The sequence below is a fragment of the Falco naumanni genome, chromosome 5 (assembly GCF_017639655.2).
Source record: "Falco naumanni isolate bFalNau1 chromosome 5, bFalNau1.pat, whole genome shotgun sequence".
Lineage (NCBI taxonomy): Eukaryota > Metazoa > Chordata > Aves > Falconiformes > Falconidae > Falco > Falco naumanni.
In genome coordinates, this window is record NC_054058.1 from 85,567,165 (window position 1) to 85,588,982 (window position 21,818).

The window sequence follows — 21,818 nt, forward strand, 5'->3', positions numbered from 1 at the left end:
GCTGATTCAGTCTTCAAAGAAAAGTAAGTTATAAATACAGAAACACCAGAATCCAATGTGTGTGGTTTGCCATTAGCAAAAGTGTATGTATTTATCGTAGTGAATAACTGATAATCATCAATAAATCACTTAGGCTGATGGTGAGCTTGAACCATCTTCAGGGCTGCAGCTTTAAAAGTACCTTGTACCATACCCTGAACCCAGAGTGCATGTGTGGAATTGTATATGAATGTTGCGGCATCAGTGGATCAGCCGATGCTGTTCCTTATTCAGATCATAGCCTGCACAACTGGTAGCATGCCCTAAGAAAGAAATTATTATAATTTTAATCATAAAAATAATTTAACAGATCGCTTTTTTGTAGTCAGCAGTCCATAATCGTTCGGTGTACTGCATTATAAGCTGGTTAGCTCAAATACACATATTTGAAATGTAAGTAGGATTTTTTTAGGGGCTCATAACTCAGTATGCATTCAGATAGTTTTTTAAACTGCTTTAATACTTTACGTAAGTCTTCAGATACTGCTCCTTTGGGATTTAGAAAGACAGTAATTACATGGTAAACATACGCTCATTATTGGAATCACTTGTTGCAGCTTAACAGCGTACATGCAGATTTGTCACTTCTTTCTGAGGGATTTTTTCTGAGGGAACTTAATTTTGGGGTTCTCAGTCTGCCACCAATCATAATTGCTAAGCTCTGCTGTAGAAACAGAAGGTAGTTTGAGTAATCGGTATCAGGTAAACTGTCTGTGTTAAATAGGTGATGGGTGCTAGGGAGACATTGGTGATGCTGTCCTAGGAGGGTGGGTTTTTTAAGGGGAGTGTCATAGAGTATTTAAGATCCTCCTGCCCACATACCCACCCCCCACCCACCCCAGTGTAGTCTTAAAGCACTGCAGCTTAACATTTCCCTTCTATGAATATTATCTTTTGGTCAGGATGGTGCAAATGTTGAGACTAAAAGCAAGGTAGCACACAAGTAGTGAATCATCCAAAAATAGGTGGAGAAGAATAAGGAGAGAGTAACACGTAACGTCTCCCTCCTTCATCACATCAGGTGTGAGTTAAATTATATATCGTCCTCTTATGTCACAAGGGAAATAAAAAATATTTAAGAGACATTGTGAAAATACTGTAGTTGTGAAGGATATACTCAATATTTTTTTTTAATTGAAATAAATAAATTAATAAAATTTCTCCCCAAACCAAACATCTGAATTGGGCACTCTGTGCCTGCTCTGTATTTAAGCATCCATTTTCCTTTCAAGAACTTTCTCTGATTTAAACACAAAAGAGAACAAATAATGAAGCCATTTTTGGATGATGTTGGGAATTGTCATGCAAGAATATCTGGTGCTCTAAGTAAATTATATTGTGTGTGGAAATTATGAGAGATACTAGAAATAAAAGCAAAGAAACATTAGACAAAGGTAAGAACAGTTGTATCAAAGATCTACATAGTAAAGTATCTACATGGATTAACTAACTACGAGGGCAAGCACAGGAACCAAGTATTGTACAAATGATCCCTCTGTACACTGCATACATTGCCCCCACCAGCTTCTGACAATAGACAATTTAAGAATTTAGTGGATCAGAGGTTGCACTTGGGATTGTTTTGGTTTTTAGCTCTTGATGGACCTGGTTGTATGTTCTCCTAGTGATCCCTTTCTGCTTTTGACTTGTGGCACAGAACATGGCTGCGTGGAGAACCACCTTTTGCACATTGTTTTCTGGTGAGCAGTTGAATACCTTGTAATTTTTAAAATTGTGAGATACAGGTGAAATTAGTTTTCTGTTCACTTTCTCTCAGCTACTTTTTTTGTTTGGCCCTGATCGTATCTTTCTGCATCTCTTCTGCAGATGCAAATGCTAGGTTGTTTAGTCTCATGTCTAAAGGTTCGTTGATAACAAATCTTTCTGCCCTAGTTGCCAATGTACATTTTTTTTAGTTCTGTGGCCTTTTTCAGGGCATGTAGAATATTTTGGGTAGTTAAATCTAGCTTGATGATTTGAGAAGGAGCAAGGTAAATATGCAGTATCTAGTTAGTTTCTGTCTTATCAGTAGATCCTGAGGCACTGCTGAAATCCTGCCTTTGTCTTCTGCAAATTTGCACTGGCCTAGCTGTTCTGGTGTAAATCTGTGTGAGCAAGCACTCCTTTCATTGTATCCCAGTACTGTTTCTAACTGATTCCCAAGCCAGAAGGCAAGAAATGTTCTTCCCAACATACCTTGAAGGAATGACCCTAAAAGGTGATGTCTGTTTATGTCCACACTCAGTTAACAGAGTAACTGTACCGAGAGCCAGATTTTTTCCTTTCCTCCTCTCCCTTTGGTTTGCGGAGTTTGGGAACAGCTACCACAGCCTGAAAGGAATTTGGGACAGTTGTACAAGTGAGTAAGAGAATCCACTTGCTTAGATTACAACCCTGACCCTATTTATCAGTGGGAAGCTATATCCATACCTCTGTCCTGTACCTGGCTGCACAAAAGCAAGCTTTCAGGTATCTCTGCTCTTTTCTTCAAAACCTAATGTGGGGTGTCTGCTATTTATGGAAAAACTATAGTATGGGGCAGAGTAAAATACACTACATTTTATGGTTTTGAAAACATGGATATGTTCTTCAACTGGACATTGCAAGGCGGCTGCTATATTAAGTGCTGTTAACAGTGGAGGCAGGCACATACTTTGCTAGTTTGTATGCTGGATTTCGAAATAGGTTTGTCCCACATCTGAAAAGTTTGCATGGTACTGGCTCGTTCAGGGAGTTTGTAACTTTTTGTGAGCTCAAGGTGCTTCTTAATATATTGTGAAACAGTAGGAATAATTTAAAATAAAAAATAAAATAAAATAATTTAAAATAATGGAATTACAGCCGCATAATACTTGTATTTGGTTAATGAGTTTTCCAGATTAGGAAAGTATCTACAGATACTCTTATGGTAACTTGCATGTATTTCTGACTAGAAAAAAAATTGATTTGAATTTAAAACTGTTGTTCAGACCTGCCTCTGGATTTATCTTGGCTATCGTAAAAACATAGGCAGAATGCTTTGTGTTTGTGTGTTAACATTACCATTGCCAACAAGCTGATGGAAACCTGGGTATACTTTTGGAACTTGTGTTAGAAATTGTTATTATTGTCATAAAAGCTATTGGTAGTTGAACCCTTCTTGTTGCTTTGTCGTTCTTGTAGAATTATCAGTGGTAGCTTTTTTCAAATTTCCCATTTGCTTGGGAACAAACCAGACTGAGAAAAATCCTATTGTCAGGCAACTCAGGACAATGAAAATCTCAGTCTGAGAAGTGATATTTAATTATTTACTGCCTAGACAAGCTTGTAAAACAAGTTTCATTACGTGCAACAGACAAGTTGCTGACCTTCACTTGAAGTCCTGTGTACGTAGGGTGACCTGTAGATCTGACCTGAGATTCAAAGGAAAAAAAATGCCCAAGTTTCCTCTTGCGTGTCACCAGGGAGCAGCTGCGCTTTGTACCATCCCTGGGGAAGCCAATGCATTTGCTGCCTGCCCCACAGTCATGACAGAGGAGCCAAAAGAGAAATTTAACTGGGGTAGAGGTTGAGGAGTCAAAGTGCTTCTGACCACAGGAATGCTGAGTTCAGTGCACTGGCTGAATAGATGTGCTATGCTCTTATCTGCCAGTTCCTGTGTTCAGATGCATCCCAGAATGTTCGTTACTAGTGGATTTATTTTCATCCTGTTGTATAAAAAGAAGTCTGCTGTTGAATTATGGTGATAAAGCTGGATAGTTTAACTGCTGGCAGGCTCTCATGACAAGAAACTAATTTTAGGTCTTCAGGTGTCTTTGGAGGGACTGGGTTGTTAATTTGTTTACCTCTGTGCTACAGGATTGCATTGCAATCCATAAATAAATGTGCTAGCCCATGTGAGACATCTCTAGGGCACAAGCACAGTGCACTCTCCCAGAGCTTGCTGTGGAATTGGGCTGTAAATGAGGGGAAGGTAGTTTGAAAAGTGCAAAGTAGACATGCGATATCTTTTTAGGGAGTTAAGAAAGCAAATACATCCTGGGAAGGTCTTTGTGTACAGAAGTGGAATGAAAACCTTGCAAGGAATGCCATAGAATAGAAAAGTCTCCCAGACAGTGGCCCAGGAATGGGGAGAAGGGATGATGTTATTGCAGATGCAGGACTAGCAGTCAAGGTTGCAAACATGCTTTAGTGCTTTTTGCCTTTGCTTTTCACTAAAGTTCTGATTCCAGTCTTCTGGTGTGAGGCTTTGACTCCCAAATCTGAGCAGATGCAGCTGGGCAAGCTGCAGCATTTCCTCCCTGACAGCAGATTTGCCCTTGTGTTGGAAATGGCAGCCCACTAGCCAGGGCTGCTGAGGGGACATCTCTGATCCTCAGCTGCTTCTCTTTACAGGCTGGTGTGGAAATGTAAACAACAACCTATTGTGTTTTATGTTACAGTGTGGCACTTTATCATAAGTGCTTGCCAACCTCAGTTTATATGGAATTAATATATAGTCTTTATGATTATGTTTTGGCATGAAATTAGCCAGCAGTATGTGCTTTGCCTAAACGATGAGCAGCTACCTGCCAGTGTCTTAGATGTTTGCCTGTCCTTGTAACTGATTGAATTCCAGGAAAGTCTACAGTGAGAAAGAGACAACCCTGTAGAGTTACTGTTGCTATTCCTAGCATATCTATAATGCGTATGTACACACACAATAAAGGTACATATAAAGAAATACATATGAATATAGGAAACTGCAGCTTCTTCTTAAAAATCTGTGTTGATGTTTGTGTCCTTGTATGTATGTTTTCCCTATAAAATACAAGTTTGCTTTCCCCAATATTAAACTGCTTGATCAAAACCCTTTATACATCACTACTGAAGACTGAGATACATATTATAGAGAAACCAAATTGAACAATAAAATACTATTCCTCCCAGGAAAGTTGGAAACTTTATAGATCATCTGTTGCAGAGATTGCTCATTTTTACAAGGAGGCAAGAATAACTGTGGTGTTACTTACTGAGGGAAAATAACAAATCTTATTTTCACTGAAATTAACTTAGATTAATTTCGGGGGGGGGGGGCAATAGTGCAGCAGGAATATAGTGCTACCATTTTTGAGAGCCATATATGACAGTCCAATGTTATACCTGAAAGTTGCTCTCCGTATGTCCTGTCCTCTATAATTTGTTCTTTTCTCTTTATAGTGGCTCTATTTTAAATGAGCTATGTAGAACAATTTGCTGTCAAATCTGGAAAAGATAATGCAACACCTTAATTTTCCATATTACAGAATGTGCTGAAATGCTTGCAGAGGGATCCCAGTTCATGCATCGAGTCAGCTGGAGTAATTAGGGCATGATGCAATTGGTTTTTTATGGGCCTGTAGCCATCCCAAGAACCCTGAAGGTTCATTCCGTTTTAAGGGTTGCTTTAACTCTTGGCCAGGTGGGTGTCATGAGTTTTGTTCAAATGCTTTGAGCTCCATGACAAATGGAATCACAAGACCCCAAGTCACTCTGCTCACAGGACTGCAGATCAACATAAGCCCCTCTGAATCTTTAGGAAGAGCAAAGACCGTTCAAGGAATGTGATTTTTGTTCTGGTTTTGGTTTTTTGCTACAGAAGGATATAAATACCATTCACAGTATTCTGCTTGCTGAATCAGAATCTGAAACTATTTATTTTGGCTAGCTTAATATGTTGTCAGCCTCCCTCTTCCTTCTGGAAAATTTTGGCCTTTCCATGAGGAGCATAAAAATCTGCAAAGCTATCTTCACTTGAATTTTAGCAAGAAGTCAGTTATAAAATCGGTGATTTGTGCTGTGTGTTTCTTGTCGTTAGGATGACAATAATTTTGCATTTTTAAAGAATTTAGTAAAACCTGTGTTCACAGACACACTTCAAACTTGGATGTTTTGCTTCTAAACATTTGCCTGCCCTCACTATAAGGTATCGTGAGCTGTTGTTGGTCTTTCTCTCTGACTAATACAGAAAACATTTTTGGAAATTGAAAGGTACTTTGGCGTGTTTTGGATTGTTTTTACTTCAGAAGAGCTCAGGCAGGTTAATGGGGGAGTTTTTGCGGTTTGTCCGTGTAGATTGTCCATGAACATTTAATATCTTTTCTCAGAAGCCTGCAGTGATTATTTTGGGATTTGCTTTCTTTTCTGAGTACGTTTATCAGCTAAAGACCATGTTTACTTTCTTTGCAGCTCCTTTCACGCCTTTAACTATTGAGGCATTGAAAGGTTGTGTTGCAGTGATCCAAATCCAGATTCAGTGTTAACCTATTTTGTCAACATTTCTGTTCACTTCTGTACAGGTATTAATGCTGAATCTTCCATGTATGGAGTGGGAAGATATTATTTCTCCTACCTTGCTAACATAAATTGCATATTTTTTTATTTTTTTCCTTAAAAAGGCAGAGAGGACTTGTTGAATGTGTCTTCCCAAAGGTGTGAATGGCCAGTTCTTGAAAAATTGGTTTGTGACAGCAAGATGCAGGCGTATTTGTGTTCCCTCTGCATGCATCACTAGCTCAGATAAAGTCGTGACCTGAATAGGTACGTGCCAGTATTGTGTCACCAAAGACTGGAGCCTAAATAGTGGGAACATATTGAGGGCTTTCGCTATCTGTTTTATTTCTTTGTTTTTCTAATAACTACCAGTTTACTCTGTTCTTCATTACATCTACATTAGACAAAAGCTTCTTTAACGCCATCATATCTAGCAAACAATGGGCATTGTATAGATTTATATATGAATAAACAAATGTAAATTATAACAGCTGAAGGTCTACATGAACTTCACATATAGGATATTCTGGCATGAAATATCTTTGTAGTATATTTCATCCTCTTTTTTTATGTCATGCTCAAAGCAGATTCTCCAGCAGCAAGTCTGTATTTGTTATTGATTTTGTTTAATTTTCAACTTCGGACCCAAGCTGTTTATACAGATTGCTCCCTGCTTTTATCCGAGTCAACTTCCTCATGCTTTCATCAGAGCAAAAGAGATTATTTGACTTTCTGTCTCCTAACACAGCATTACAAGAGAGTTGTATGTTAAGTGGCAGTGATGGATTCTGTATTGTGGTATGCTATCCTGTCTGCATGTAAGTCCCCTGTAATAGTTCCCTGGCAAAGACAAAAACATCTCGCTCTTATTTATTTGGAGGCTATTTATTAGTATTCATTTCAATAGTATTTACTCTGTAACTGAAGCTACTATTTTTCAGAATTAGATTAGGTGAGGGTGTGTTTGAACTGGAATAATAATGTGCAGGCATAATACTTTTATATCCTGGCATTAATTCTGTATCTTAAGCAACAGTTTCTTTCCCTTTTTTGGGTACACAGTGTTTGTGAACTGATTAATACCTGGCGATAGGAGGATACCTCTTCAGGCTGACTCGCAGTGTAGTTCTGAGGATTTAATAGCAACTAGCACTGACACAAGCTCTGCGCACACACAAGGTTTTCTGGTGGGAGCAAAGTCTCCTTTTATCCTTGGCATCTTAAAGAAAAGTTAAGATGGAGATAGTTAACTAATTTCTCAATCAGATAAACCTATGGAAAATACTTGGAAGACTCTGCTGGGAACGTACAGAAACTCAGTTACGCTTATGTTTCGGTTCTCTCTGCAGGGAACAGCTGGGTTATAGCTGTAGAATATGAGTTCCCTCAATCAGAGTAGCAGGTAAAATCAGTATGGACAACATCAGATGCTTTGGAGATATACAGCACCTTCAGTGACTGTAGTGTTGGCAGATTGCATGTGCATCTCTTTCTTTGAGCTGTCTGTGGCTTTGTGCTCCAGGCTGAGTAGGTGAAGTGATAAAATACCTTCTGTAGGTTCTGAAGACAGTTTTTCCTAGAGAGGAACCACAAATATTTTCTACCCTCATTGAAGTTGCAGAAAGAGAACTTCAAACTGTAGCAAATGACAGCTCCCAGACACAGTCTCAATTCACAGCTGAGCAGGCAGGGAAACCCTTCCAGGGTTTTTCATGCAGGAGGCACATGACTCCTTGTGAGCAATGCTAATATATTAACTCCTTGTTACAGCCGCACTTTTCTTTGTGTTGTCCTTCTGAGCAAGCGGTGCTTTATACAGACCTCGGTGCCGTTAGCCTGGAGAGAGCAGTGGTGCAGGTGATCGTAGGCTGGCTGCTCTAAACTGCAGAAGCCCACCACCAAGTTGTCCTCCAAATGTGGGTCAGGGATTCTTGCCAGAGAGGGTGGCCTGGATGGGGCCCAAGTGAAGGAGAGAAGTGCACAGAAACAGGAGCCGGAATAAACTCGGGAATGGTGCAGGAATAAAGCATTCTTGTCTGTTTAAATTTTTCATTTTAGCTGCTTAAAAAAAGCTGCTGTAAATGATCAAGGTGCTTGCAACTATTGAAGGACCATTTCTGGTACGGCTCAAAATTGAATACTAATCGGTTGTATTTCTGGAGGAAAATCACCACAAGGCTGAAATTGCTATACTACTAAAAGATGATGTGGCTTCATGCTTAGCTGTATATAGTCTAACATCTGGACACATTGCAGTCTTACTTGCAACCTGCAGTAGCTCTACATATGCTTATTGGCTATAAGAATTCTGCTGCTTCATTTGTGCAGTTATTGGCACCTCTACATATGCAATCACAAGTTATTTTTCATCATTATGTATTTTGAAGGCAGGATACAGATTAAAGGAATGTTAATAGTAAAATTAGAATATCAGTCCTGACACAGATGCTGAACTGTTTCTCTGTTAGTGGTCAATAAGTAAGTTAGGAAATAGCTAAGCTTTTTGCTGGTCAAATTAGATCTGGTTAAGTTAATCAGAAGTTACTTATTATTATCCTCCACAGCACATCTGTTTACTGAGAGTTTTCTGTATATGCTGAGAACAGGGGGAAAAAATGGACCTGCAAGCTTTTTGTGTTAGTATAAAGGATTGACATATTTTTGAGGTTTTTGCTTGTACCATATGATACGTAAAATAGGATTACAAATAGTGATTATAATGATCTAAACAGGCTCACTCGGTGATACACAGCAAACTCTATGATACCCACCTTCCTTTTTTTGTAAAAATATACCCCTAAGTCAAAGACTTTCTGGAGCATAAATGCCTAGAATCTTATTCAAATCTGATCTCATTAAGTACACCATCAGTATTAAAATAGTGTATCCTAAATCTCAGTCATTCAGAAATGATCTATGCCTGAAAAGATGAAATGAGAAACTTGCCAATTAGTATAAATGCCTTAGTGGAGTGGAAAGTGACTTCAAAGAAGTTGATTATATATTTGGGGGTTTTGATATATATCTTTTCTTTTTTTTCTGAAGTACTTCCAATTTGGAGATAACTTTTAAAATTCTTTTAGTGTAATATTGGAACACTTGCAGTTCCTTTATCATTTGTGTGCAAACCGAATGTAAGGGGAACATTTGAAACATTTGAAAATATTTTAAAACGATCTGTTTAGTTTTTAAAGATGAAGGGATCGAAAATGAAATGCAAACTCTTAGCCTGCTTGTGCTCGTCTGCTGCACCGCTGTTTTCTTTTATGTGCGCTGTGGGCCGGTGTTTGATGCAGCATTTCATCATGTTACCCAAACCTTTTATTATGGCAAGCCTTAGTCTGAAAACATCACGTTTTGTGTCTGCGTCTGATCATCTCTTCTCACTTTTGCAAGCTGGTTGGGCCCATCAAACAGTGCTACAGTGTTCAGTAAACCTTGAATTCCCAACCTCCATCAAACTGGCAAGAAACAGAAGCCTCAAGTTCCGCACAGAAGGCTCCCTCCATCACATGAGGAGCGTTCCAGTCTCAGGCTGCTTTAGTCCCATGGCAGATTATACCTAGGAGCAGCTGGCATTTCCAGCTTCGAGTCCTCCTTATTTGTGTTGCACAACATCTGGCAACCAAAAAAGTTTTAATAAAGAGTAGCATTAGTATAGAGAGTCACATGCTGCATAAGGGATATCTTGGAAAGAAAGCAAGTATTGTATCCTCTTGTATGCAACATCCGCATGCTGCGGCCTGGTTTTCCTGGTAACAGATGCGGCCTGTTTTTAAATTTCGGTTATTTCAGTGGGAAAAAAATTAATTAAACAATATTTCCTAGTTTCCACAGAAATTTAAGCAACACTGAGGCTTGTTTTGGCCATTCTGCAAAGGACACTGAGTAATTCAGACTGAAACCTTTTGACGATGCCACTGCATACTGATGATGTCAGTAGGGTTCTTTATCACTGCTGAACATCCATTGTGATTTCCGATGGAGTGGGAGGCAAGGAAAGAGCAGTACATCAAAGCAGATGGTATATTGTTGTAACACCACGTGTATAAATATTGGTGCAGTGGTGGTAGTATCCGTATTACGTGCCAGCAAAAGTTTTTAAAAATCCACCTCAGAGCTGGAGGTCCAAAAATGCACGGTAAGGCAAAAAGGCCATCATTTAAATGGGGAGGGTTTCAGTGGGAAGTGGAGACGGGCCATAACTACAGTCTCGTGCTCTGCTGTGGGAGCAGGAGGAAGCCCAGATGTATGTAAAAAAAGCATAAGTGAGGGGGAAACAGGCTCTTTTCCATCTCGTGCTGTATCAAATTCCTCCCTCCTTAGCTTCTTTTAATCCTCCAGCATTTTTAGAAATTATTGCTTTATGAAAAATGTAAATGTAATTATATATAATGGGTATTTATTATAAACTTACACATAATTATGTAGTTTTCAAAGATGGGATAAAAGGCATTTCTGAAACAAGAAAACACTTTTCTGTCACCTCTAATAATGTTTTCCACATCCCTCCATTTCAAAACAGAAGTGATTGGGATCAGCACAAGGAAGCTGTTCATTCTGGTTCCCAGCTGTGGATGTGTCAGTGGGGATAAATTTCATGTCCTTGAATATTACCCATTCTTGAGTACAAATTTGCTCACACCTTAAGTTCTACTTTGCCAGAAACAAAGCTTTCCAAGGTGTTTATCTTCTCCTTCAGTGAGGTTTTGGGGTTTTGCAAAGTGTTTGTACAAGGAGGTTTAAGGGCCCGTGTGACTAAATAAAAATAGCCCCAGCTGTTAAATGGCAGTTTGCTTTCCTTTTGGAGGAGCAGAGGTCAGGGATATACATTTATTTTCTTAATCTGTGCAGGTTTTCAGTGCCCTTTCAGTCCTGTTTCTGTCCGTGGGCCAGCTGGGTCATTAGTGGCTGATGGCTGAGGAGCAGAATTTGCCTTTCTGATCAGACTGGCTGCTGCACCTTGCAGGAACCTCCTGGAGCTGGAAAGGGGCAGATTGGAAGTCCAGCTGTTGTCCTTGGGTCACTTTTTTTTATAGTATGTTCCAAATCTGAGGAGGCTTTCATTCAGTTTGTAGTTGTGAGGCATATTAAATGTCATTTCCATCAGATTTATTTATCCCTCAGCCCAGAAAATGGGGAAAAGTATTCTGCTTTTTCCTTCAAACCATCATATTCAAGGTTTTATTGGAATTTTAATGAAGCATTTTTGTGTGGGTGTGTTTTCTAGAAAGGGGGGGGGGGGAAACCTGTTTCCTTTTTTTTTTTTTTTTTTTAAATTCATGTCACCCTAAAAGCTGTTTTTGCAGACAAACTACTTTTGCTTATTTGATTTTGTAAAAGATGTGTTTATTTGAAGGCTGCATAGACCTTCTTGGGGACTTCCACAGAGTAAGACCCCCTGTGCTTTCTGTTAAATAATGGACTGTGAGAAAAGTTTAAATAAAATACCTTTGGGCATACTAAATGACAAACTTCTCCAAATGTACTTTATGAGAGACTTGCAGCCCAATCTCCTAAAAGAAGCGCTTGCAATCTGGCTTTATAGCTGATACACAACTAGCTGGCAGACAAAAACCTAGCCAGGATTTCAATTTACAACTTACGATACACAGGGTTCTTTCTTCCTTGCAATGCTTTAAACTGAAATTGAATTTTAAATTAACTTGACACTGTGCTGTTTTCAAGTCAGATAAATAACTGTGTTCCTTTTCGGTCCGTTCATAATATATTTGATATCTTACTATGAAAGTATTTCCTGAATTGATATTAATATTACACATTTACCTGTCCTTTTTTCTTTAAGGAAAAAAAAAAAGTGAAACATAGTTGTGTAGCTGTAAGAAGTATTGTTCGCACTTTGACAATTATATGGTTTTGTAGTTTTGGAATTTTCCAGTTTTATTTCTGTTTCTCACTGTAAAAACTTGTGGTTTATTTCTGTGGTTTTTCACATAACTTTGATCAAACAGTGGCCTTCAGAGTTACATTCTTTGAGCTACCATGCATGTAGGTAACTTCCAATTTAGTTCATCACAGGGCCACATTCTTCAGTACCATATTTACACCTTCACAGTGTTAGTGAATCACTGTCTCAAGCTCCCAGACTATCAGTTTGGGGTGGTTTTTTTATATTTTTGAGTGTTTGTGGTTTTTTAAAGCTGTTAAAGCCACGCTGTACAGGTGTAAGCACTTGTATAACATCAAGTATTTATGAATATGGTCAGTGGTGTCTTAATCTGATACCTGATAGCATCTTTTTTACACTTGATAGATGATGACACTAGGAAAACTTATAAAAGGGCTGCCAAAAAATAATAAAATTATACCTAAGTATTTTTAAAGAAAAGTAAATAAATACCTATGTTTCTGAATGTGTATGTATAGTGGAAAGGAAGAATTTTACAATTGAATTGTCTTGTGGTGGTTTGTTGTTGTTTTTTTTTTTTTTTAGCTAATTCTCACACTCATAAATGAACAAAACTTTCTCATAAAACTGTATCTGGAAGAGCTTATACTGAAGGACATACAGTGGCATAATTTACCATGTTGGCATTCTGGGCAAAATGTATTTCTTCTGTCTGAGTAAAAAATGTGGCTACTGCCATGGGTCCTTGTGTGTAACTTGTAATAAGGTATCAGAGTACATTCCTCCCTCCCTTCTCCACCAGGAAGGTGTCCTCCAAACAGCTCCCATTTTGTACCATCTGGCTTTCTGCAAGGCGTTAGCATTCCAGGAGGGGTTTCCACCAGACTTTAACAGTTGTCAGGTCCAGCAAAAGGAAAAATTACCAAACATTTCCCCTCATAGGCTTAGGACTAGAATTGTAACTAGGGGCTTTGGGGAGTGTATTAAAGACCACTGCACTCCTTGCCCTCTCTTTCCCTATTCCCTTGCTAGCCAATACCAGTATGACCCAAAAGCCTGACTCTGTTTTTATTACCAAACACAATGAAAAAATATTTGGAATATTTCATTTCTGTGAGTGTATTAATGAAGGAGAAAAAAAATACCTCTACCTTAAACAGGACAAGAAGTTATGCAGACCTGCCTGACACAGCCAGAAATTCTCTTGGGCAAAGGAATGCCACATGAAATTGGAAAGTTCTTCTTTGGTCAAATAAGTGAAATACTAGAGCCTTAGTTCGGTTGCCTTTCACTGTCTTACAGTCTGGTCATCTCTTCACTCCTCTCCCTTTCACCCACCACTCCCCCGAGGTATTCAAATGGGAAAAACTTTCTTTCAAAGGTATTTACACAAAGACGGCATTTGGTAGAAGGTGAGATTTCTTCTGATCAAAAGCATCTTGGTGTGCTCTGATCTTTCCCCAGAACTTAGCTAAATGTGCAGAAAAAGGACTCTTGCTCAGTATCCTTTGCAGTTAGGGAACCTTTTGGTGGACGTTGTCATTGCACATTCTAGGGGCATGCGCCTGTGCATATCTAGGCATATTTGTTTCAGTACTCTGTCAGGATAGATGCCAAAGAGATTAAACTGCATCTTTCATCCTGGGGAGAAGAGAGCCTAAATGGGTTTATCATGGGGTTTTCATTCACCCTGTCATTTCTCCCTTCTTTATAGTTCGTTGCTAGACTTCTAATTTTTCCCGACAGCAGCGCACACCCCTGCAGCTGGCCCTGCATGATTCCCTCCTCCTAGACTGACACAAGAGTGGATGCATAAATCTCCTGCCGTCAGGGTGCCTCCTGTAGCAGGCACTGCCCCCTCTCCCCCCTGGAAGAAGATTTGTCCCCTCCACAGCACTCTCATTTACCACCTACTAGTTTTGCCTGCTGAGCCAAGATGCTGCCCGTGACCGTTATCCAGCCTATGCTAAACATCAGGAAATGGTTCTTTTCTTACAAAAATACATCCTTTTTTTCTTTTGTTCTCCTAATGACAATTATTTGTGGAAATTGGAATGCCTTTGAAATTTCTCTTTGACACAAACATTACACTGTACAGCAACCAGCTCCTATGAAAAGCAAGAACTGAGTGATTGTTTGAATTAGGAGCTGGAGGATGAGAAGAACTGTCAAGAACAAGAATTTTGACAGAAATACAGGTCTTTAGGAGGCCTTCAGTTGGAGATCCCCATGTTCTCTGAGGCGCCGTATTAATTCAAAATTATTGCTTTGAACCATAAGGTAAGCGCTCAGTGCTGTCAAAGCCAGGGCTTCCTAGCTCATGAACTCATCCAGTGCATTGGCAGTTTATAAATCAGACAGGACTTGTGGACTGTTTACAAAGTATTGTTTGAAAATCTCTTCCTTAGCTCTCCATCCTCACTCATAGCAGTGGAATATAACAGCTTGCTAAAAATCAATGCAAGGATAGTTTAAAAGGCAGCACTCACTGTTTCTGTCCTGAAAATGAAAGCAGGCACAGGATGAATGTGCAGCGTACGGGAAAAGCTTTGTCATCCTTTACCAGCACTGAAGGGACAGGTAAAGGCCAGCCTCTCTTCTAAGAGTCTCTTCCACAAAATACTAGATTTCTCAAATAGCTCTTTGGTGTTAGCAACCTGCTGATAGTCTGATATGCGTAGTTGCTTTGAGAATTAAATGAGTTTTTTCTTCAGCTACAAATATTCGGCTGTTTTGTCTGCTGCTGTCCTTATGATGATTCATATTGCAGTTAGTTTAAAGAGGCGGATAAACTACAATTGTTTATATACAAACAGAATATGGCATTGGCTGCCAGAAACTAATCTTGCTAATATTTGGCTTGCTAGGTTGCCTCATGTTTCACATTTTGGCTATCAGAGAGAGCTAGCTTAAAATTAATTGAAAAGAGCTAGTAGTATTTTCTCCTCTGTAAATGCTGGCAATTGATTATACAATGTCAGAGGTGTTAGCAGTGTCAGCGACCTTCATCTAGCCAGCTGGAATAATGGGCAAGATTTGCTTTAAGACACGCTGCATTTGGCTGACAGGTTTTGTTGCATCTGCAGCCAACTCTGTATCATTAACAAGGAAAAAAGGGTGGATGGAGGAGAGTAGCTTGTAAATGTAACAGTGCTCACTTCACTAAATTTACTTGAAAAATGATCGGGTTTTTGTGTCCAATGCCATTTTGTGCTCTTCATGACCCTCTAATTAAGCACAGAGGATTGTGGATCCAGGCTTTGATTTGAACCGTGTTGGTTGTCCTCCTTCTAGAGGAGTGAACAAAACTTCCTCTCTCTGCTGCTGGAAGCTAACTCGTGAACGAATTTCAATTCCATGCCTTGGTTACTACACATTATTAGGAATCCCACTCTCGTGGGGCTTCATGTGCAGAACCGCATCCTTGCAGCAGACCTGCTTGCCAGCTGCGCATCAGTACAGCTATTCCCAGGATGTTTAAATTTGACTTTGCATCTCAACTATTCCCACTTAATACAATACGCTTTGAGGTAAACTATGGGGGTATTGGAAAAAAAAAGTCCTCTGTGTCTAACAGTCTCTTTAGACTGTTTGAGGCTAAGGCTCAGCTTTAAAACTGATGCTGTCTCTTTATTTGAAATAGTTTTATTAGAATAAAGCAGTACCTGTGATTCTTGAAAAACAAAGGAAGAAAGAACGTGTGTATCCCCTTGCTTCGTAGACCTATGTGAGTGGTTTTCTGAGGGGATTACCACTTTCTTGCCTCTGTGTTCCCTTGCAGCAGTAGCAGTGATAGAGTGATGGCCGATGTGCTGGTTGGGATTTGGAGAGAGGGTATCTGCAGTTCTTGGAGAAGAGAGAAGGCAGAGGAGGACAGAGATGATGGGAGTGTTAGACTTTGAAGACCAAGAGAAATTTTGGACTTGAGGAGAACTTTCCAACCTTACATGGCATTCCTTCGCCTTAATGATTAAAAACTATGTTTACTTTTTTTTTCAGTATCCTGTCTTTATGATGCTTTAGGACTGGAATTCTCGCACTTTATTCCTGGATATCTCATGTATTAAATAATGTCTCTATTTCTCTCTAATGAGAGGAAGTACACAGAGAAACAGAAAGAGATCTTTCTGCATTACAGAAGTTTTTCTTGGGTTTAGTATTAATCAAGAAACACAGATATGCTTAATGATTTTGGAGGGAAAAAATCCTAAGAAAGTCTGTCTTCTGAGAGAGACTCTTTGAAAAGTCAGGTTTTACTGCTCAGTAAACCTGCCAGCCAGCCAGCTAAAAGTTTCGGCTCGTGGACATGATGGAGGCAGCCAGAGCTCAGGGCTGGGAGCTGGCTGCGGGATGCTTCAAGAGAGATGGAGGCTTGTGTGTGACCTTTTCCCTTAGTGGAGAAAGGAGGCATTACTGGGAGGGCTGTGGTGGCAGGGAGAGGTGTGCATGCAAGGGGTCCCACTGCTTTTGCTGCAGATGGGTCTGACAGCAGCTGCATGTGACACAAAAGCTCAGGCTGATTTTAAAAATAGTGTCCTGACTTCAGAATCACAGGTAGAAAATGTATTACTGTAAAGCTGGTGGTTCCTCTACAGTAAATACCAACAGCTTAGGGTCTTTTTTTCTGCCAAGCCCTTCCTTAGCATTACCTAACAGAGGACTTAACTTAGTTTTCTTTCCAGGGTATTTTAACTAATTGTGTTAAATCCTTTCAATCTGTGACATGTGAAAAGATACTTCTGCTAATTTAAGGTTAAAAGTACCTGTTAAAGAGTTTTCATATGTAAAATGCTTATGGATTTGAACTACTGAAAGACTTCATGTTGGAAAATATGCATACAGTAAAAATGGTGGTAAACATGAAAAAAGGTTGGGTTGTATTACTGAGAGGTACAAACAAGTCTTTGTTCCCTTTGGAATAAATCATAGGATAACTTACATTGGAAGGGACCACTGGAGGTCATATAGCCCAACACCTTGCTCAGATCAGGGCCAGTGAGATCAGGTTGCTGGGAACATATGAAGTATTTAGTAGTCCACATAGTTCAAAACTTAAATGTATGATGGTGAGTTTCCTGGGATTTTTGAAAGGGAAAAAATTGAATTGTAATACGTCTCCTTTGTCTTCACCTTTCAGAAGGGGGAGGGGGGGGGAAGAGGGAGGCTGAGGAAAGAAGTTCTTTACTATGCATTTCCTTTTATTTTTAGATGGAAATAAAAATTTTATCAGGCTAAACCATACTTGCCATACGCAATTATCCCCCAGAAAGTTGAAATAAGTATAGATGTAGGCTTTTTAAGAATATGCCCCTAGAAGTAAAGTTCTGAAGGGAAACTGCAAGGTGACATTGCTTTTGAAAATTGAGCCTTAATAAATGGCTTCATTTAGGCATCCATCCTTGAAAATGGATGGTGAACTATGTAAGGGTTGGGAGGAAAAGGGGAAAAAAGGAGATGCAAGAGAATGGTACTAGGTGAAAGTACAAGGTAATTTTAGACCTTGGTTAATGCCTCTATTTGAAATTAGCACTGGTTGATTTGGTCACCCAACCACTGGCAGCTCAAAGTCAATTCTTACTATAAAGTGCTCTTGCCACAGATGGAGCTTGAGTAAGTTTGTTATGAGTCTACTATTATCTTCTAGAAAAGTGGTCCCTCCAAGGCAGAGTTAGGATGCTTTGTAAATAGCTTTCTAGTGTTTTGCGTGTCCGCAAGACCTTTTAAGTTGAGAGGGCACCTGTAGTAAAGAAAAACAGAGAGCCATGCTTATTGGTAATGACAGCTGTAATTAGTTTCCCCTTTTATAAGGCTGTGCTGAATCTCCAGCAGTCAGGCAGTGTAAACATCCATCGCTGGGTCTCGAATGTGAAATGTTGCATCAGTCCTGTGCTGAGGATGCTGAGAGCCTGTCCTGTTGTTCCAGGTGAGAAGAGCAAGGGAACAGCCCAGGGCTCCATTCTGGGGCTTGCCTGGTACCCGCTGGAGCACAGCTGAACAAGACTAAACACTGACACTGCCTCATCTCCTCCTGAAGTCCCAGCAGAAGTTGGTTTCTCTCTCCCAAGCCGCAGTGTGCACGCAGACTTCTCATGTGAAATTTTTGTTTTCAGGTAAGCTCGCTTTTACCTTTATATAATGCATTGGAGTTTTTTAAATGGGAAATTATATTCTATTTTTCTAGACAAATTTGTTGCTATTCATCAAGACTTTCAGATGTTGCTGGAGCATATAATAAATGTTTATTACTACTAATGGAGACAAAACTTCTAGGAGCCAATCTTTCAAGAGGCATTAAAAATTAGCAAATAAATAAAAAAAAAAACCCTGAACAGCTTGGCAGAGGTTTTGTATTCATAAACCTATTTATAGATGGTGTGCTGGGTAGAAGAGCAGGTTTGTGTCTCTGCCAGCAAGATGCTCCAGCCTACTGCTGTGCTAGTGCTTGCCCTAATTTTGCACTTACATTCTGAGTCTCCCAGGGGAATGCTGAGCAGATGTGTGATTGACCTGAATCTTGAAGGTGCACGTGTTTGACTGCGTCTCTGAGGATGATCGGAGAGATTCGATCAACTTCTTTATCAGGACCTGTTCACATTGATTAGCACATGTTGACTTGACAGGCTTCTCCAAAACCAGCTTGTAAAACCTCCTTCAAACTAAGAATTTTCGTTATCCTCAAGTGGCCAAAGAGTCCTGAAGCAAAGATTGACAGGGTGGCACAGACATGGCTCTGAGTCTGTTCTTTAGCTGCAAAGTGGTTTAAGACTGTTTTGGCAGCTTGCTTGGTGCTGGCGACGCTCCTGGAAGTGCTGCTGTTGGGAGCTGCCAGGTTCCAGCCTGGCGTGAGCCTGGAGGGGAAGGCAAGGCGTTTCGCTGGGATTGCCTGTGCTGTCTTTATCTCAGCTATCGGTAATAATTGTCCATAGACTGTCCTTTTTGGAAGATAGCACTTAGCCTTTCCAGCAAGAGAAATATGTCTCCAGTCCAACACCAAAGAGAAATTAAACAGTGGGAAAGGAAAATAAAATATACAGAGGCAAGTTAAGGAAACAGGTGTATTCTAGCGTTTAGCTAGTATCTGGCTGCATGCCAGTTTGGGAGCGTTTTTGTTTAGGTGTTGGTTTTGGGGAGGTTTTTTTGGATGCCTCTGTGTGTTACATTTTAATTCCCCTTAAAAACTAATGGGAAAAGGAGGGGTCAAAATACATTTTTATGTGCATGTGAGCTGCAGAATGAATAAAAGTGAAGACAGCTGTTCTAAAACAAAACAGCACATTCTGCCTTCACACATTCATTTACGTATCTAAAATCAAGATTTTTTGAAATTAGGAAAAAGCATGAAAATAGCCACTATTTAAGCTTATTGAGATATACTCATCAGGGAAAATGAGTATCACTGAGGAGCAAAGGTGGGTCCTATGGGGGATGTGAAAGTAAAGGTGGACTCATTGAAAGCAAGTAATAGCAGAGTAATTCTGCTGTGGAATTTTAAACCAGTTATGTGAGTAACACAGGATATGTTCTGAAAATAGCTAGAACCACTTTTTTTGTGGATATAGCTAACATGGTTTCAGAAAGCCTCTGCCCGTCCAGGATTAGCACTTCACACCTGAGGCAGCGTGAGTGCTTGCGTGTTTGACTGTACATTGTTGCCTCACTGAAAGTTGGCTTTTCTTGATCTGCCTCTCCCATGGTGAATCTTCCAAAAAATGCACAAAGGTGTGTCTGATAATACCCAGTACCTCAGCTTGTTTCTGTGTCTGTCTGGAAAGTCTGATGTTAAGAGGTGCCTGTTCTTAGATTTTGCAATGATTAAATGTTTTGATAAGTTGAATCAAGCTACATCAAACTTTTACTGAAATTAATGCAAGTTTCACGTAACCGGACTGATTAAAGGTAATATATCAAGAAGCCTTCACTGATGTAGTTGTTTCTTGAGCTCTGTTCCTTTGAAAGGAAGATTAGCGTGCTTGTGCTTTTTAATAAAATGAGCCAAGTACTAAAAATCCACTGTCAGCAGTTTGGCTTGAACACTGGAGTATGTGGCTCATTGATGCGCAGAACTTGGAGGATATTAAATGTGGGTATTAATTTTGTTTGTTCCTCTATCACAAAGAAAGTAGAAATGCTCATACAAGAGAGGAAAATAGTTTATGGAATTTTCAGCATTACCTTTTGTAGTATGTATTTATGAACTTCGATGCATAGTAGATATGAAGTGTTTCCTGGTGTTAGATATGTGTAAATAAGTATAAATCAGGGTTGGTTTTTTGGTTGTTTGAGGGGTTTTTTTGTATGTGTGTGTTGGTTTTTTTTTTTTTACAACCATTAAAACACCTACATGGTAGTGTTCAAAAAGAGAAACAAAAACTAAGATCTCCACTAAACTTTCTTTTCTTTCTAGGAGCTTTACTCAAACTTCATTAATCTTCCAAGTTTTCCTTTTAAATGGGTGGCTAGTGTGGCATTTCTGCGAATTAATTTCACGTGAAGATTTTGTTTCTAAAGTTGTTCAAGTAAGCGTAGCTGCAAGTCTGATTCACTTGTGTGGCAATGAACTCTGCACATGTAAATCGCCCTTCTAATAAGTCCGTATTGTGCTAGAAGGTGTAATGGCTGCCATCAATCAGAGGGCTGGTAAAAGTTGTTCTCCCCCTCTCCCCCAGACTAAATGAGACAGCAATTAAATGCCCTTTTGTTGAGTGATAGCTGAGACAATGGAAATCAATGTCCAAAGCACAAACCAGAATGGCAAGTCTTAAGTATAAACTAAGCCATGTGTCCCAAGGGATTGGCATGTTGATTTACTTACAGCTGAGAGGGTATATGAAAGGAATAACTGGGAATGTAGACAGCAGGAGAAGCAGTAATGCTCCTTGGAGTGCAGCCAGGAGGGAATACTTGCTGGGAAGACTTCTCAGTGAGGCTGTGCTGCCATGATCTTGCCTCTGTGCAACCCAGGTTCAGCCAGCAGTACAGATTTAATCCAGAACAGGCCCTGGCGTAAGATCATGATCAGAAAATACGATACCAAGTTCGTTTGTGGTATGTTTTTATGTTGGCTGCTCAAGAACAGGCAGTAGCTGATGTGGTGTGAAGCTTACTGATACAAACGTAGCCTTTTAGCTTTTCTGAAAGTGCTTCAGCGAGCAGGGTGAGTTTATACTTGACCAGTGCTGTTATTGCAGTGGTTTAGATCCCTGGAAGAGAGCTTGCTGCATTGTCAAGCTGCATTCTGAGAGCAACATCCCCCCCTCTAAAAATGCCATCAATTTGTTCCTGAGTGCTTTACAAGTGCAAGACTTACTCTTGCGTTTCTCCTAAATAAAACTGCACTGTAAAAGAGCCCAGTTTTCTCATCAATTTCATGTGGATTAAAACAATCCCTTGAGACCCTTAGTACTGGTTAAAAATTTTAACCAAAGGACATGCAGTCACTTAGGTGGCTGAATGTGTTTTGCCTGTCATCTTCACTCCAGACCTTCTCTGAAGCTCATTATGTCAATGGGACACTTCCTTTTGACTCCAGCTCACAATTCTGCCTTAGCTTTATTGCCTTGCTGAAAGGGCCTTAAGTTACTTGCATGCACAGGGCTGCATTGTCTCTAATCTGTGTGGGTTTTTTGTTTTTGTTGGGGGT

At 39.8% G+C, this 21,818-nt stretch overlaps 1 protein-coding gene across 4 annotated transcripts in view; it reads left to right on the forward strand.

The window, feature by feature from the left end:
• Positions 1-21,818, forward strand: part of PLXNB2 (plexin B2) — a 267,945-nt gene that overhangs the window by 64,181 nt on the left and 181,946 nt on the right. For all 4 annotated transcript variants that reach the window (XM_040594019.1, XM_040594021.1, XM_040594018.1 and 1 more), the window contains exon 3: positions 18,102-18,288. The gene's annotated coding sequence lies outside the window, so the exon portion shown is untranslated. The remainder of the gene's footprint in view (positions 1-18,101; positions 18,289-21,818) is intronic.